This window comes from Carcharodon carcharias, chromosome 12, assembly GCF_017639515.1.
Source record: "Carcharodon carcharias isolate sCarCar2 chromosome 12, sCarCar2.pri, whole genome shotgun sequence".
Taxonomy (NCBI): domain Eukaryota; kingdom Metazoa; phylum Chordata; class Chondrichthyes; order Lamniformes; family Lamnidae; genus Carcharodon; species Carcharodon carcharias.
This window is the reverse complement of record NC_054478.1, coordinates 50,083,553-50,101,075: the sequence shown is the minus strand read 5'-3', so window position 1 is coordinate 50,101,075 and position 17,523 is coordinate 50,083,553. Positions and strand designations below refer to the sequence as shown.

Here is a 17,523-nt window from a genome sequence, read left to right as displayed (position 1 = left end):
GCAGATAAGTATGTTGCCAGGAATAGATAATTTAAACTATGAGGAAAGATTGAATGGGCCAGGGTTGCTGTCTTTGGAACAGAGGAGGTCGAAGGGAGATTTAAATGAGGTGATGAAAATTATGAGGGGACAGGAAGGATCCATTTCCCTTAGCAAAGAGATCATCAATCCACAATTGGTGGAAGGATTAGAAGGGAGCTGGGAATTCTTTTTCGTCTATGGGTGGTTTTTTCTTTGCAATCCTTCATTTGACGTGGGAGGCAAGGCCAGCATTTGTTGCCTATCCCTAAACACCCTTGAACTAGTGGCTTGCTTGGCCATTTCAGAGGGCATTTAAGAATCAACCACATCACTGTGGATCTGGAGTCACATATAGGCCAGACCAGGTAAGGATGGCGGATTTTCCTTCCTAAAAGACATTAGTGAGCCAGATGGGTTTTTATGACAATCAATGATAGTTTCATAGCAACACCTACATCTCATGAAAAAATACAAAAAACCTCAGAGCTAAAAGGAGCAAGATCAAAAAAGTGGTATTAGGCCAGTTAGCTCTTTTCCAGCCAGCACTGACATGAAGGGCCATATGGCCTTGCCATAAATGTTCAATGTTTTCATACTTTCAAAGGTAATATTACTAGATTACTACCTGAACCATGGGTAACTTGACAGATGGATGAATATACTGGAGGTTTAAATGCATGTCTGAAAAAGTGATGTGGAAGGCAGGCTCTTCAGCACTGGGGAAAGTGGAAGCTGTTCTCTTTAAACTAGGCTGGACTGGTGTGCTAGTGAATTGAATAACTCTGGCAATAGATAAAGGGTTTTAAATTAATAAGTGTGGAGGGCATGCAAAAAATTCAGGTAAAGTTCAAGAGTAAACTTGCAGGTCTAAAGAGTAAAGTCAAGGCTGTAGACCAAAGTAGCAAGCAGAGTGTGTCAAAGTATTCAACAAAGGTAATAGAGCATTAAGGACTAAGGTTACTCGGGGAAATGTAGTAAAATGTTAAAATTAAAGGTATATGTGAATGCACAAAGGGTTTGTAACAAGATCGGTTAATGGCATAAATAGAAGTAAATGGTTTTGATTTGGTATTCATTACTGAGATGTGGTTGTAGGGTGATCAAGATTGGGAACTAAATAATCCAGGGTACTTGATCTTTAAAAAGTTTGGCAAGTGGCAAAGGAGGAAACCTGATAATAAAAAATGAGATAAAGACAATATTGAGGAAGAAGCTTAGCTCAGAAAATCAGGATATAGGGCCTGATTTTTAATGCTGTGTAAATGAATGGGTTTGAAGCGTGTTAAAATTGGGCCCTATGAACCAGTACAGTCAGAACTAAGAAATAACAAGGGTGTAAAAAAAAACAGTAGTTTAAAGGCTCCTTTAACAGTTACAGTTTTGGGCAGAGGATAAATCAGCAAATTAGAGTACCACTTAATAAGGGTAATACAATATTCATGGGGGATTTTCATCTTCATATATACTGGGCAAACCAAATCAACAACTTGGTTTGGAATATAAGTTCATGGAATGCATTGGGATAGCTGCTGAATCTATGATGGGTATAGTGCAGCTTATAGAAGTGTATCCATAAAAAATCTAAATAAGGGAGCAAGTTGCGGTACTTATCTACTAGTTATCAGAAATAATGTTAGAGCTGGTACTTGCAGGTAAAATAAATTTTTGATGGTGTGATAAGTCACAATTATTGCTAAACAAGTGATAGGGCAAGGTGGTGGCAGGTGGAGTATAATGTGGGAAATGTAAAATTATCTACTTTGGGAGGAAGAATAGAAAAGCAGTTTTTTAAAATAGTGAGAGACAAGTAAATGTTGGTATGCAGACGGCTTTGGATTTCCTTGTATGTAAGTCACAGAAACTTAATTTGCAGGTACAGCAAACAATCGAGTTATTCGCCAGCTCATTGCTCCAGCCTGATTTAACGGGAATAGCCCCCTCTTTCCCAAGTACTGGGGAACACCTGCCACCCACATTAGTTTGCCAACACACACCACTCAGTTAGGAGAAGGAATCGCAGGAATGAAATATACTGTGCTCGCCCAATGGTCATATATGGTGGGGGCTAAATATAGTGTTACTCCAACTGAGATCCTCAAATTCAAACATTTAGAGGCAAATGGTATGCTAACTTTTATTGCAACAGAGCTGAAGTATAAGAGTTCGGAAGTTTTGCTGCAATTATATAAGGCTGTAGTGAGACCACATTGGAGTACTGTGTGCAGTTTTGCCTCTGTACTGAAAGGAAGATATTCTTGCCATAGAGGGTGTGCAACATAAGGGTTCACTCGACTGATTTCCTGGAATGAGAAGGTTATCATATGAGGAGGGATTGAGAGAATGGACCTATTATCCCTTGAGTTTAGAAGTATGAGAGTTGATCTCATTGAAATGTATAAGGTGTTTCACAAATTTGAGGCTATTTTCCCTGGCTGGAGAGTCTGGAATTAGAGGCCATAGTCTCAGGATAAGGAATAAGTAACTTAGGACTGACATGAGGAGAAATTTCTTCATTAAGAGGGTTGAGTGTCTTTGGAATTTTCTCACCTAAAGGGCTATGAATATTCAAGACTAAAATCAATAGATTTTTAATCACTAAGGGAATCAAGGGATATGGGGATATGGTGATAAAATGGAGTTGATTTAGAAGATTTAGTGACATGGCGCTGAGAATATTGCCGTCGGCGTGCGGGGGCAGGCCTGACACATTAACGCGTAAAATGATGTTGGGCGTGCGTCTTGACATCATCGCGCGTCATTTTGATATTTTGTTTGGCGGGCATGCGCCGGAGGTGGCTGCGCACCCACCGAACTGTCAACAGCCTATTAAGCCCATTAAAAAAGCAATCAAAATTATTAACAACGCTGCCCATCCAATCTTAAGATTGGCAGGCAGGCGAAGAGCACAAGCGCCTTCGCTTTTTTCAGGAAACCTCATCCACGGGCGGGATGAGGTTTCCTGAAGCTTGTATAAGATAAATAAATTTTCTTGACCTCACAAAAATGTCCTAGCTCATGTGATGCTGTCACATGAGGGGACATGGTTAAATAATTTTTTTACTTTATTATTTAAAAAATGTTATTATATACTTAATCTCCCTGGGGCAACACCATGCCTCAGGGAGATTCCTGCGCTCTTTCACATGCATGTGCAAAAGAGCGCAGGCCCCGACTCTCCCTTCTCCCCCCGCCCACACAGGTAGCGCTGAGCGCTACCAGCCGTGCATTACGCTGGATGGGCTTTAATTGGCTCACCCGCATACAAGAGCGGTGCGCAGCCGATCGCGGGCGGCGATCAGCTCCATGCCCACCCCGCTCCCACCCAGCCCACCCGACATAGGTAAGATTCTACCCATGGAGTAAGCATGAGGAGCCACGTGGCCTCTTCTTACTTATGTTCTATTCTTCTCTCCTGTCATAAAGACACTGAAACAAGCTGAATCATAGTACTGGTACTTCACCCCTACAATACATCACAGAAAGGAGCCTTCTTCACATGGAAAAGTAAATGGTGAGTGTTGGCAGATCATTCAATTACAAGAAGGAATCACAGGGATGAAATCTATTGTGCTTGCCCATCAGTTATATATGCTGCAGCCTAAATTCAGCATTACTCCAATTGAGATCCTCAAATTCAACACAGGCTGGATGGGATGGATGTCTCGGACCTTCCAGATCTATATGGTAGCTTGTGGATTTGCTGATACCACTGTTACTTATTGTAAAATATCTAAGGATGTCCATGACATCTAAACCACTATAAACTAGGAATGAACAGTCAGTTAAATGACAGAGATTGATTCAGATTACTAAGGCACTGAGAGATCCATAATGTAGAGGATAGGATTTTTTTTCCCACATCAGCTGTGGATTCTGTTTCTGCTCGGTTGTTTGAAGAGAGGTTTTAGTGTGAAATTGCAGCGATTCACATCCAGAGCAGCTGAAGTATAAATGGAGCTTTTGATAGCTGCTTTTCTTTGACCCTTCACCTCATTGTGAGTTTTGACACAGAGACAATCAAGTAAACCATGACATCCGCTTTCTGTAACACTGGCACTCAATCCTCACATGCTGCTCTTTTATGTAATTTGCAAATGTTTTCTTTCCCACCCTGATAGTAACATTTAGTATTTTTACTACCCTTTCCATCCACAGGTATGGGTAGAGCTAATTTTGTATACATGTAATTGAGAAGGTAATTAAGGTAATGCAATGAAAACTGTAGAAAAGATGGTTTTGATTTGAAATCCTAAAGCACAGTACCCCATTTATTCTAGTCAGTGTGCAACACAAATGCAACTTACTCCAGGCACTGCTGAAACATGAGGTAGAGGCGCTCAGTTTTATTATTCATACAAATGGTACAATATCTCAAAGTCCAGAAAAACTATTGAATTTACAGCACTGAAAAATGCTATTTGAACCATCATGCATGGGCTGGTGTTAGCTCTTGAGCTGCAGCAGTCTGTTCTAACCCTATTATCACTATGTGTAGAATAGAACAGCCCAGTAAGTTAGGGTTGCAAAAATATACATCTAACAATGCAAGGTAACATTTGTAAGCAACTGAATAGATATTTTAGTCTTGCAACTCTTCCTTAATACACTCTGTGCAAGAATTGAATAAATTGTTACCTATGATCCTTTAAATCACTTTTTGTTCTGCCTTCAGGGGCACTTTTGCTAAAAACATAATTTGCATCATTACAGAAAACATGTAGGGCATGGCTAATATATTCATTGCTAATGCCAATTGGATCATGTTTTCATTCAGTACAAAATAGTCTTGCATAACTCAAGGGGGTAAGTAATAAAAACAGAAAGTGCTGAAAATACCCCATGGCCAGAATCTTTGGTTCAGTGAGTGGGAGCGGGCCCCGCTCACCGACGCGTAAAATGACACGCGGTGATGTCGAGCATGCATCCCGATGTCACCGAGCATCATTTAGATCTTCAGTTCGGTGGGCATGCACCGGAGTCGGCTGCGCACCCACCGATCTGTCAAAGGCCTGTTAAGGCCATTTAAATATCAATTAAAATAATTAACGGAGCTGCCCGTCCAACCTTAAAGTTGGCGGGCAGGCAAAGAGCCCAAAGGCGGGATGAGGTTTCATAAAGATTTTTAAAGTTTAATAAAAAATTTTAAAATAATTCATTGACATGTCTCAGCTCATGTGACACTGTCACATTAATCTCCCTGAGGCAGCTCTGTGGAGGTTCCTACGCTCTTTCACAAAAGAATGCAGGCCCTCACTCTCTCTCCTCCCCCAGCCCGCACGGAGAGTGCTCAGCACTTCCGGATGCACGTCACACTAGGCGGGCCTTAATTGGCCCGACCACGTAAAATGGCAGCGCGCAGCCGATTGCGAGTGACAATCGGCTGCTAACCCACCTGTGGCCACCCCCGCCCAACTCGCCTGACAGGGAGAAAATTCTCCCCCATGGGTCTGGCAGCGTCAGTGGAGTGAGGAACAGAATTAATATTTTGAGTCGAATATGAGTCTTCTTCAGAATCCCTCAAAAGTTAATAAAACGTTACTTGGCAATTTTTTCTAATTAACCAGCATATCAGCAAATACTGTTCTGGAAAGTTAATCAAAGGTCCTGAACTGCTTCAGCAAATCACCTGATGGAATGCACAACAAGATGTTTTTCGAATCACTGCCACTGCATCTGCTACTGGCTTTTAAACTATCCTTTTTAATGCTAAGCTTTTTTAAAGAGCTGAATCTGCCTGAAAGTTTCCAGTTATCACAAAAATGCACCTTGAGTATTCATTCACATTGAAGAAATTTAAGCAAAATTAATTGTGCATTTTAGTTTATCAAGAATTGCATCCTGGGATCATTTCAAAGAAAGCAGTCATCTTTAAAAAAAACATGTCTTTATTCATTTTGACATTTGAAAAGCTATCTGATGTTCACATGTAAATTTGAATATTTTCATTCATGGTTGGTACTGATCAGTTTTCATCTTACTTCTGTCTTAGCTCCAAATCTAATTCTTTTATTCTCCATTATAATCAAGAATTGCCATTTTGATTGCTTCAGCCCAACTAGTCTTCATTGTACTAAACTGCAGCCCATTGTTCATATTTATTTTCAATTACAATTTAAGAGATTGAATCCTGGTTGCCAGCCTTTAGGCACATTAATGCAGGAAATGATTGCAAAACACAACATTCAGGCCTGGATTTTTGATCCTGGGTCAGGAGTGCACAGTTAGGACAATTCCCAGCTCCACAAACCTGACCCAGAAGTGCCCCGAAAGTTTGGATTTTCATTCCAGGCAGGGTGACTGACACCCAGTGAAAGGTTTAATGGACACTTTGGTATCGGCTTGAACCTGTAAGAATTGGGGTTGGGGGTTGGGGGTGGCTTGTGCCAGTTGCTGGCACCTCTCTGGGAATAGGACAGCAAGCTGCAGGGGTGTCCTGCACATGCACAACATTCATCGACGCAAAATATGGGACAAACAGCATCCCAGCTGGAGGCAACCTGGGCCACAGGACAAACGCCACGGATAATGGGTGATCCCGTATTTTATGAGACGGTTGGCCATTCTGGTTCCAGGGGGATGGATTGGGTAAAAATTAAACTTGTGGCTGCCGCCCTCCAAGTTTGGATTTTCATTCTGGGGCGGGGGCAGGGGCAGGAGGGTAAAAATGGGAATCATGGCCACCGCCCCTGGAAAGTGTTCAGAGGCTGCAAGGTGTGGAGCAGGCTGGCTGAAAGGCCGACCTTGTTCCAGGCACTTGGTCAAAGCCGGGAGAAAAAGGAATGAAACAAAATAAAAAGCCCTTCAGATCTCACTCATCACACCCCCACACACTCCCCATGCTCCTTCCATGCTAACCCAAGTCAACCTATGCCCCTCTACCCACTTCCTATGATCCCTCATACCCTCCATCCTAATCTAAGCTCTTCTACCCACACCCCATAGCCCTTAATACCCTCCATGCCAACCCATGGACCTCCACTCAACCCAATAGCCCCTTGCCAATTTAGTGCCACCTCATGCCAATCCACGTCTCCACTCACCACTCTTTTCCCTTATACCAGCCATGCCAACTCACCCAGTGCCCTCCATGAGCAGATCTCAGGACCCATGCTGAGGTTAAATAAAGTTATTAAGGGCAGAATTTTCTGCCTGCTGGGCGGGCGGGCTGGACCCAATCTCCGGCGGGTGGGAAGCCGATCCCCGCCAGAGAAGCAGGCCACGCCACCATTTTACATGGGTGGGCCAATTAAGGCCCGCCCAGTGTGACATCCAGTGGGAAGCGCCATGTGCTTCCTGTGCGGGCGGGGAGGGGGGATTCCCCCAAAACGAGAGTGTCCTCTTTTCCGCATGCCCATGAAAGAGCGCACATCTCCCTGAGGCTAAGTGCACACAAGATGGGACATGTTCATAAATTACACTAAAACTTTATTAAACTGTTTAAATCCCTACATGAAATCTTATCCCGCCAGTGGATGAGGTTTCATGTTTTTTCTATTCCCCGCCGGGGCTCCTGGCCTGCCCGCTAACCTTAAGGTTGGACGGGCAGGTCCTTTAATTGCTTCAATTATCCTGTCAATGGCTTCAATTGGCCATTGAGAGGTCGGTGGGCCCGCACCTGATTTTGCTGCACCCCCGCCTTCCTGAAAATTTAAATGGGGCATCAGGGGTTCCGTCTGATGTCATCCCCAGTCATTTTACGCATTGGTATAAAATTCTGCCCTAAGTGTTTATTGATGAATTCACTATTTAAAAAAGCACTCAATCATACATTTAACTTCCTTTAACTCTTATTAAAACAAGCATTTGTGTTCATAGTCCTACTTCAAAGATGTTAGAAGCACTTGGAGCTGTCAGTCAAACTGTGAACTGTGATAATGGCAGTTATGAAATCAGTAATGCAGCACTAATCCAATAGTGGTAACTCTTAGGCTTATGTCAACAGACAGAGTGAAGTTTCAATCACTTATTTTTTAACACTGCAGACAATGTATTTTCAAATATTTAAAGGGCAGGAGACTTAAATCTCTTGACAGCTTCCTTTGACAGCTCTATCCAACAGCTCCAATAAGCCTGACAATCCCAATGAGTTTGTGCAGTTTTTAGGCATATTCAAGTCTAATTTTAACAATCCCAAAGGGCACTTCACCTCTCCCAAAGAGCACTTGACCTCTTCCAAAGGTGTCCCGGGAGCAATTCCAAAATCGTACTTTATGCCATTGCACAGTGGATGGTAAACCCCGAGCTGCTCAAATCCCAGGCGGAAGCTTGAAACAGCTGCCACAGCTGTTTTGCAATTTGTATTTTATTTAAAGATGAGTACCTTGAATGCAGTAGTAACAAGTCCACCGTGTCTTTGAGGTTTTTTAATAAAACTAAATCAAACATTTATTAATAAAAGAAAAGAGTTTAAGCACATACATAGGCCTACAAGTTACTACTATAATAATTCCTAAATCCCCTAATTAATCTGGCTCCCAGTTACAACAGTAAAACAAATACATTTCAATAGACCAGGCTAAGCACACAATACCATGGACAGTGATATTCAAAGTGAGTTTTATTAGCTTTGGTTCCTGTAGACAGCAACTTGATGCACAGGTGCTGGAGGCTTTTCACACTTGTGTTAGTTCTTAGAATTCCTTCCCCTTACACATAACCTCATCTCCTTTGTACATGTTTCTCCTTTTTATTGTAAATTCCATTGTTCCAATATGCCTTTGCAACTTTACTTTTCTCATAATATAAATCTTTCATAGTACCCCTATTACCAGTAACCTTTGGGAAAAATAAGCACACTGCATGGCTTAGTTTCTTATGGCTAGGTGCAACATCTTACCATCTTTTTGAAATTCAAACCAACCTAATTTATCTAAAAATGCAAATGTTCCTCACAATTCCCATTCTAAAACTTCAGCCATGTTTACATATTTAGCATTTCAAATCTAGCTTCCCTTTTGATCACTCAAAAGCTCCAGCCCTGCTGTCTCCAATTCAATTAAATCCCACGCCCACACACACCCACACAGAGAAACTAATCCAAACCCCACTATTAACCTAGAGATAAGAACAAGAAACTGCGGGTGCTGGAAATCCAAAACAAAAACAGAATTACCTGGAAAAACTCAGCAGGTCTGGCAGCATCAGCGGAGAAGAAAAGAGTTGACGTTTCGAGTCCTCATGACCCTTCAACAGAACTGTTTTTGTTTTCCCACTATTAACCTACCTCTACAATGAATAACAATAATGTTATGAAAATTATTATATTTTCATGATATTTACCTCACCTTTTCCTACCAGGTATAAAGTGCACAAGTTGTGTTTTGGACATCTCACTAACGAAAATAAAATGTCATTGAAGACAGCTGTGAGGTATCTTGCCCTGAGGGGTGCAGTGCAGAAGAATTCTGAAAGTCAGTCTATGGGACTTGATGCCTGAAAGAGTCATGCCACTCACCTTCTCTGCCTTCCTGAGGTACTACTGACTTCTTTGGGCACTTCCATCCATGCCTACTTGGTTGCCCTTTTCCTCACCTCACTGCAGCCCCTCAGATCTCACAGCAGGACCTCCAGATAAGAGGGAGAGACCTGGAGAAGCTTTTCCAGGTGCCATTCTGTTGCTGCAGCCATCTCAACTCCCTCATATAGATGCCACAGCAACAAGAAATGCCTCTAATTCCTCTGTCATTACCTCTGAGTAACATGAAAGTCCTCCAGTGCTAAACCCACTTTTCACCTATTGTACTGCTAATTTCTGGGCATCCACCTTAGGTGAGAAATTGTAAGTAAGGTTTATGAAGGAAGACCATGATGTGCGCACTAAAAATATTTCACACCCACCTTCTTCTCTGTTAAATGTACTTTGAACTAGGCACAGGGCATCAAACTCTTTAAGTGATGGAAGGGGTTGCTAGTTCAACAAAAACAGAAAGTTAAAATTAATTGTTAATGAAGATTTCATATGTGTGCTATTAGCCAAAACAGTAATTAAAATCTGTCACTTCAGCAATATAAAATCCCCAAATAAAAATAGATGGCTGCCCATTCTCAATGATTATCATTTCGTATCTGCTGCTGGGTCAGCCATTTGGGAACATCTTGTTCCTTACATAAGGAATAAATTCATCACTCATTCAGTTCAGATTGAAGTCCTTTCTCCCCAAATAGATTCTGCTATCGACATCAGCTAGAATCATTGTGAACATCAGTTGATTTATTCTTGCTATGACATTTCATGTTACTTTAACATCATAAAGCACTTCACAGGAGTGTGGTGAAACAAAATTTGGCACTAAAACATAAGGAGAGATTAGGATAGATTACCAAAGGTTTGCTCAGAAAGGTAAGTTTTTAAGGAGTCTTGAGGGAGGAAGACAGAAAGGAAGAGAGACAGAGAAATTTACAATTTCAGAGTTTAGGGCCTAACAGCTGAAGTCACGGTCATCGATGGTAGAGTGATGAAAAATAGGGATGCTCAAGAGGCCAGAATTGGATGAGCACTAAGGATTATGGGGCTGGAGGAGATTACAGAGATGGGAGAAATGAGGTCATGGAGGGATCTGTAAAAAAGGATGGGAATTTTAACATCAAAGAGCATTGCTGGACCTGGTGCCAGTGTAGGTTAGCAAGCACAGAGTTGAAGAACTTGCTGCTAGTTGGAATATGTTTGCACCACAGTTAAAGCAGGAAAATCATTTCCTGAGACCATCAAGAGTTCTGTCTATGACGTAATGTTTCATTCTGTTTGCCTTGAATTTGATGGGCAGGAAGAGACAAGCTGGTACATTAAGCCTTGTACTTCTGTCCTGTTGGTCTCTGTGAAAAGCTATGTTTCCATGCAGCAAGATTGCCCAAACAAACATCACTGTGGCTGTTAAGCATTTTTAAATGATGCAGCCAGGGATACTGGCTGAGGATGAAGGAAACATTTATTGATCCAGGTATTGTGCACTCACAGGCGAGATGCTTTGTTCAACACAAATACTTGAGTTCTGAAGGAACAGCATTTACCTGCTGATTTGCAACTTTTGAATGCAATTCTCTGCTTTTTATTGCACCTGTTTGCTGTCAGTTCCCAAAAGAAGGAAACACTTGTTTTCATAATTCCAACCATTGCTTTCACACCCACAAGAAGTTAAGTTTCAGCCATCATTAGAATTGCAAAGTTTGTTCCCTTCCTAATCATGCTGTGGGAGTGCTTACATCATAAGGACTGCAATGATTCAAGAAAGCAGCTCACCAGCACCTTCTCAAGGGCAGCTAGGTATTGGCCTTGCCAGTGACACTCATATCCAATGAACAAATAAAAGTAATTGTGTGCCAACAAGAGTAATATTAGGTTCATGCCACCAATGTGACACTACAAATAAGAGTTTTAGTTTCTTGGATAGAAGGAGACAAGAGAACTGAAAGGAGAGTAGTTCTTCACTCTCCATATCTAGGATAAAGGAATTGCAATGAAATGACTCATTTTAATTTAAATTACGCTTGCTAGTTCAATGTATCATTAACTTCTAATCACTACTTCCAGTAATCTAAGTAAATGTAAAGACATCCAGTACAAATTGCAAAGTGCAAAGTACAACATCTGCCTAGCAACAGTGCATATCTAGGAGAAAAATTAGTCACTTCAAACCATTGTTTCAAATGTTTAGACTCCAGAGTAGACTGTGGCTTTGCTACAATGTCAAACTCATGTTTTACTGTTTAGTACAAATCAGGTGACAAAATGTAGAAGTTTTTATGTGAACTACAACCAACATTAACAACTTTAAAACAGTTAGCTATGTGTCAGCTGCAAATTTACAACAAATGCAAATTTACTGTTGCATTGCAAATATGGGCAAGGGGGCTGTGCTTTATTTGTCTTGTAACCTTTTTCATGCTGCTTCTTCAATTTTGGGCCATCAATACGTTGACACCAGAACAAAAGAGCGAGGCAGCATACAGTCATACAAGACCGTAACACAACAGGCTTCATAATAGGAAGTTAAAACCAAAGCCAAGCAGAACGTATACAAGCAGCTTTAGCTTACATAAAGTGAAAGGAAAAAGAAACGCACACATACAATTAACCCTTTCACAAGCTGTCATTACTGTCATAAGTCAGAAATACTTAGAACAGCATTAAGATCCAATTTACAAGTTGTGAGTATTTCTCATACATTTTAAATATATTTTGATGTCCGCTAAAGCTGTTTTGGATTACAAATTTCTTATCTACAATATCCTATAGGTGATATACTATACTTTTCATAGAAAGCAGTTTGTTCAAATCGACATGTAAGCTATACCAGTAAAAGCATAAAAACACAACTTTGAAAGTAATGGTGTTTGGATCAGAATTGTAAATCTTTTGATTAAAAATATTAAGCAACGTTATTGGAAAACATCTTCCCACTGCCAAAATAAATAAAAACAAATGAGAGAGCCGACTACCATCAGGGAAGTAACTTCACCTGTTGACTAGTTTTTCTACAAACAAAATACTTTCATCAGATACCAAAATATCAGTACACTTATTCCACAGCCGAGTGCAACTTTTGACGGGCTGCTTCAGATCAGAGGCAGAAATAATGTGCTTATATTGTATTTGAGATGAGAGATAATATTGAAGGCTTACCTCCACACTAATAGAAAGTGTCTAGAGTCATGCTATAGTTTCATTTGCTCAAACAAAAAATCTTCTGTGAGTAACATCCAACTCACAGCCATTGCAAGTGAACAAGCAAATCCCACCTGTCTCAAAATCAAAAAATTAAACCTGGATAGGTTTAACTCCTTTTTGTTGTTTTCTGTTTTTGTTTCTGATAGCAAACCAGAGAAGGCATACTAACTTGTAATCTCCCATTTGACTCCTAACCAATCATAACTTCCACATTCTTCAGTCAGTCACACTGCACAGAATTAACCACGGTTCAATGGTCCAAACCCAGCCCCTTAACCCACGTTCCCCAATGGCATTACTCTGATATAATAGAATTAGGGGAGAATTAGTACAAAATTTCATTAGGATAGTTGTAATTAAATTACATTTTTGAATAATTTATCAATGCTGATGAGGCTCGGTGTTTCTTATTAAAACAGTTGCTTCCTTGTGCTTATTCACTGCTTCCTCTAAGTAGAAGCAAAATCATTTGAGAAAAGCCTTAACTTGTTCTATGTTTTACTTGTAGCAAAGAAAATAAATTAATTTGCACATCTCCAAAACTTGTGGTTTCATAAGGCATTTCCTTCTTGCCCATCCCCCGGCAATGTAATGCACTCCTGCAGTTGTTGGTTTCACCTATAAACATCTCCCCTCCACAAGTGACTCCACTAAATACACCCCTTGTGAATCCAAAACACATTTCATGTGTTGTCTGGGAGTCAAACTATTGCTTAAAAATGTCAACAAAATTATAGTGTCTGGCGGTGTCAACTGTTCACCACTAAGCTCTGATTTTCTTCAATTTTTTTTAAACCAATCAAAATTAGTTATTTTTTTCTGGACACACATACTAATACATATTAATTTAAAGAGTTATTTCTTTATTGAATAAGTCTAACTTGAAAAATTATCCAAAAGATAATTTCAAACATCTATAAAAAAAATATAGAACTGTACCTGATTTAAAACTGATGACTATAGCATTAAAAGTCTTTTCTTATCCTAATTATTGTAAAAGACAGGGTCGAAAGGGTCACCAGCTGTCCATTTTACCATTTAAAAAAATACAGCTTTATTTCCAAGAAGCTGGTTTATTTAAAAATCTAAATACAGCACCTCTCAAACTATTGTGAAAAGAAATAATTTATATTACTAAGTAAGTTTGAATACCAGAAAATACTGTCATTAAAGAAGACCAGTGGTATTATTCTCAAGGATCATTTCCTGCCCTGTTCGGAAATTATACCCTTGGCAGAAAATCCAAAGAAATATCAAAATCCACTGCACCACCTTAACATCACTGGGTGCGCAGCAGAAGCATCATTTAGTGCATAAACAAAGTTCCTGCTGCACCTATGCTGATGTTACAGTAGCCCAGCAGCAAAAAGGTTGAGGAAATTCAAATCCTATATAACCTGTTCCAATTTTTGGGCGTGCCACATGACTCCCTTTTTTTGCCAAATGGTCAGATAACTATATCTGTTTAAGGACTTGGTCAATATTGTTTTTGAGTAAGTTGCAAGAAGATGTATGATTGGCCTCGTGAGACCAGTCTTCGATTTTTCTTCTATTGTTGTCTGGAGGTGCTTGGCACTTCCACCCTTTATCTCTCACTGCCAATATGGCCAAGATAAGGAACTCATAGGGCAGGATTTTACCGTCGGCGAGCGGGGGTGGGGCCTGCTCACCGACGCATAAAATGACCCGTGGTGACGCTGGGAGGAACTCCTGCGCCCCATTTAAATTTTCAGGAAGGCGGGGGCGCAGCAAAATCAGTTGCGTGCCCGCCGACCTGTCAATGGCCAATTGAGGCCGTTGACAGGATCAATTAAAGTCAATAGGGGACACGCCCATCCAACCTTAAGGTTGGCGGGCAGGCCAGGAGCCCCAGCGGGAATTAGAAAAACATGAAACCTCATCCACAGGTGGGATGAGGTTTCATGTAGGATTTAAAAAATTTTAATAAAGTTTTCTTGGAAATTATGAACATGTCCCAACTCACATTGTCACATGAAGGGACATATAAGGGAATTTTTTTTTTCCTATTTTTAATATTTTTAAAAGTAGAGGCGATCTCCCTGAGGCTGTACTTAGCCTCAGGGAGATGAGTGCACTCTCCATGCGCATGCGCAAAAGAGCGCACTCCCGATTTTGGGATTCTCCTCCACCCCCCCCCCCCCACCCTCACAGGGAGCGCATAGCGCTTCCCTGCATATGTCACACTAGGCAGGCCTTAATTGGAGGGGAAATTCTGCCCCATGTGTGGAAAATTGGATGTTTAAACTGTTCTACCACACCCTGTTATTGCTCATTGGACTGTGTTCATATTGCACCATTGTGCAATGGTGGGTTTAACCCTTGAGAATTGAAATGTAAAATTTTTACATTCAAACTGATTCCAATTATCCTTAATTACTGATTATTCATTTATTTATGATGGGAAAGAAACCACAAAGTATAGTTACGTCTAAGGTACTAACTAAAGTCTTCGGAAGCTTGAATAGTGACATTTATAGCTGATTTTCAGGGGTGAAACAGACACCTAGGGCAGAAATTTTCACTCTATGGGTGGGCAAGCGTATGACTCGCTCGAGTGTGAAATGATGCGCGAAGTCAACGCACAGTCACGTGATAGCTTGGTCGGCACTGGAGTCAGCAGCATGCCTACCGACAATTAAAAGGCCTGTTAAGGCCTTTAACTAATCAATTAAGGTAAATTTTCTGCTGTCCGTCCAATCTAATGGTTGTTGGGCAGGTGAAAAGGCCAAGAGGCCTTTCCATTTTTGAAGCCTCATCCACAGGTGGGATGAGGTTTCCAAAAGCAAATAAAATTTAAAAAAAAGCTTTCCAATTGAATTAATAACATGTCTGTGCTCAAGCGACAGAGTCACATGAGGGGTAATGTTTTATTGCATTTTTATTTTCTTTATTATTTTTTGTTGTATCTCTTCATCTCCTTGAGGCAGCTCTGAAATTGGTCCACCAGCGTGAAATCGCGGTGTGGTGCCAATCGTGGGGGGCAGTCGGCTTTCCAACTGTCCCTGTCGAGCCCACCCACTAAGGGCAAAATTCTGCCCTTAAACATCCTACATAATAGACAGAGCCTGCCTCGCATATTTATAAAGGCAGAAAAAGGGGCACCCAGGGCCTGCACCTGAAACTTGAATTAAGCTTTTGAATATATACATTTCGGGCCTAACATTTGTTTCAGGCCCTCATTACAAAATTGGTCTGACCTGAATGCAGTTGACACTGAGACAGATCCTTTCAGGAAAATAAGGGCCAGGATTTTCCCCTCGGCGATTTGGGGGCGGGGCCCACTCACCGAGGGGAAAATGACGCGGGATGACGTTGGGAGGAATCCCTGATGTCATCCCGGTCCCTCTAAATTTTTAGGAAGGCGGGCAGACTGCGAAATCAGCTGTCCGCCTGCTGACCTGTCACCGGAAAATTAAGGCCATTGACAGGCTAATTAAAGTAATTAAAGACCTGCTTGGCTAACCTTAAGGCTGGCGGGCAGGCCAGGAGCCCCAGCGGGTTCCAGATTATTCATGAAACTTCATCCACTGGCGGGATGAAGTTTCATGTCCGTTTTGTGAAAAAGTTATAAAGTTTGTGTGCTTTTTATTAACATGTCCCATCTCGTGTGACATTGTCACATGAAGGGGACATGTTAATAATTTTTTAATTTTTGTATTTTTAAAGTTTTTCGGACTGTCACTGGTCTCCCTGAGACAGCACTTTGTTTCAGGGAGAAGTGCGCTTTTTCGCGCGCATGTGCGAAAGAACACACTTTAACAGATGGGGAATCCCTCCCCCCCCACAACAGGAAGCGCATAGCACTTCCTGTTGGGGATGCCACTGGGCGGGCCTTAATTGCCCGCCCACTTAAAATGGCAGCAGACCCCTTTTCAGTGGCAGGGTTCGGCTGGCCACCTGCCACCAAGCCGGTGGGGCCTGCCAGCCATCCAAGGGCAAAATTCTGCCCATGGTCTACAAGTGGCCTAATGAGCAGCCTTAAAGGGACCACCATGAAAAATGATTATCTTTGTTAAATACTTAGCTGAAATGTGGAGCTGGGAGGAGCGGAGAGTGCTCCACCTGCGTCCGTTGCAGTAATGAATACCATAGGGAGCCTCCTCCTTCCCAATCGCTTCTCCCCTCTTCCTCACAATCCCATCTCTCCAATAGCTTTGCATTCTTTCCCTATTACTCGCTGCTAGTGCACAGCCTGGGATCAGCCAATGGGCTTGTGCCACTTGCCAGTCTCGTGTAATTGAGGATCAACATCAGATGTGCATCAGGCCTACCTGTTCTGTAAAGAGATCACTCCCTGTATCCAGTTTCCACTGGTAGGCTGACAGTAAACTTCTAGGCCCAAGGCTATGCAATCTGTCTGAACAAAATTGGAAAGAAAATTTTCATCTTCATTGGCAGCCCATTACTCATCCTTCAGACCTCCAACTTTGTTGACCCACTAACTCAGTTACTTCAAAAGCATCTCACAATCAAACTTTCTGTGGAAGTATATTCTGTCTTTTACCTTATTTGTCAACATTTTTAGTTGAAGATCATTTCATTTTCTAAAAAGCTGTGATTCTTTCAAGCTCAGTACTGAGGTTATCTATTTTCAGAGATTTATAGCCATTTCTTCCCCTTTATATCCTCCCTTAAGCATTTCCCATACCAAATCCTTGAGTTCATCCTTGCATAAGATTTTGCTTTTTCTTACTATTTTAATCTCCCCTTGCACATGGTTTTAGAACTTACGATTAGTTTTCTCTACTAATCTTCTTATCACACATTCTGACCTTGCTGTCCACTAATGTTCAATCTAACTTACACTGAACCATAAA

The 17,523-nt window shown here is 41.3% G+C and overlaps 1 protein-coding gene across 4 annotated transcripts in view; it reads right to left on the bottom strand.

Moving 5' to 3' along the window:
- The window catches only part of LOC121284922 (nck-associated protein 5-like), a 716,253-nt gene that overhangs the window by 635,717 nt on the left and 63,013 nt on the right, over window positions 1–17,523 (bottom strand). The window contains exon 1 of one of the 4 annotated variants that reach the window (XM_041200837.1): window positions 16,978–17,023. The exons of the other annotated variants lie outside the window; for them this stretch is intronic. The gene's annotated coding sequence lies outside the window, so the exon portion shown is untranslated. Of the gene's footprint in view, window positions 1–16,977; window positions 17,024–17,523 lie in introns of those variants that run through there. 4 annotated transcript variants of the gene reach the window in all.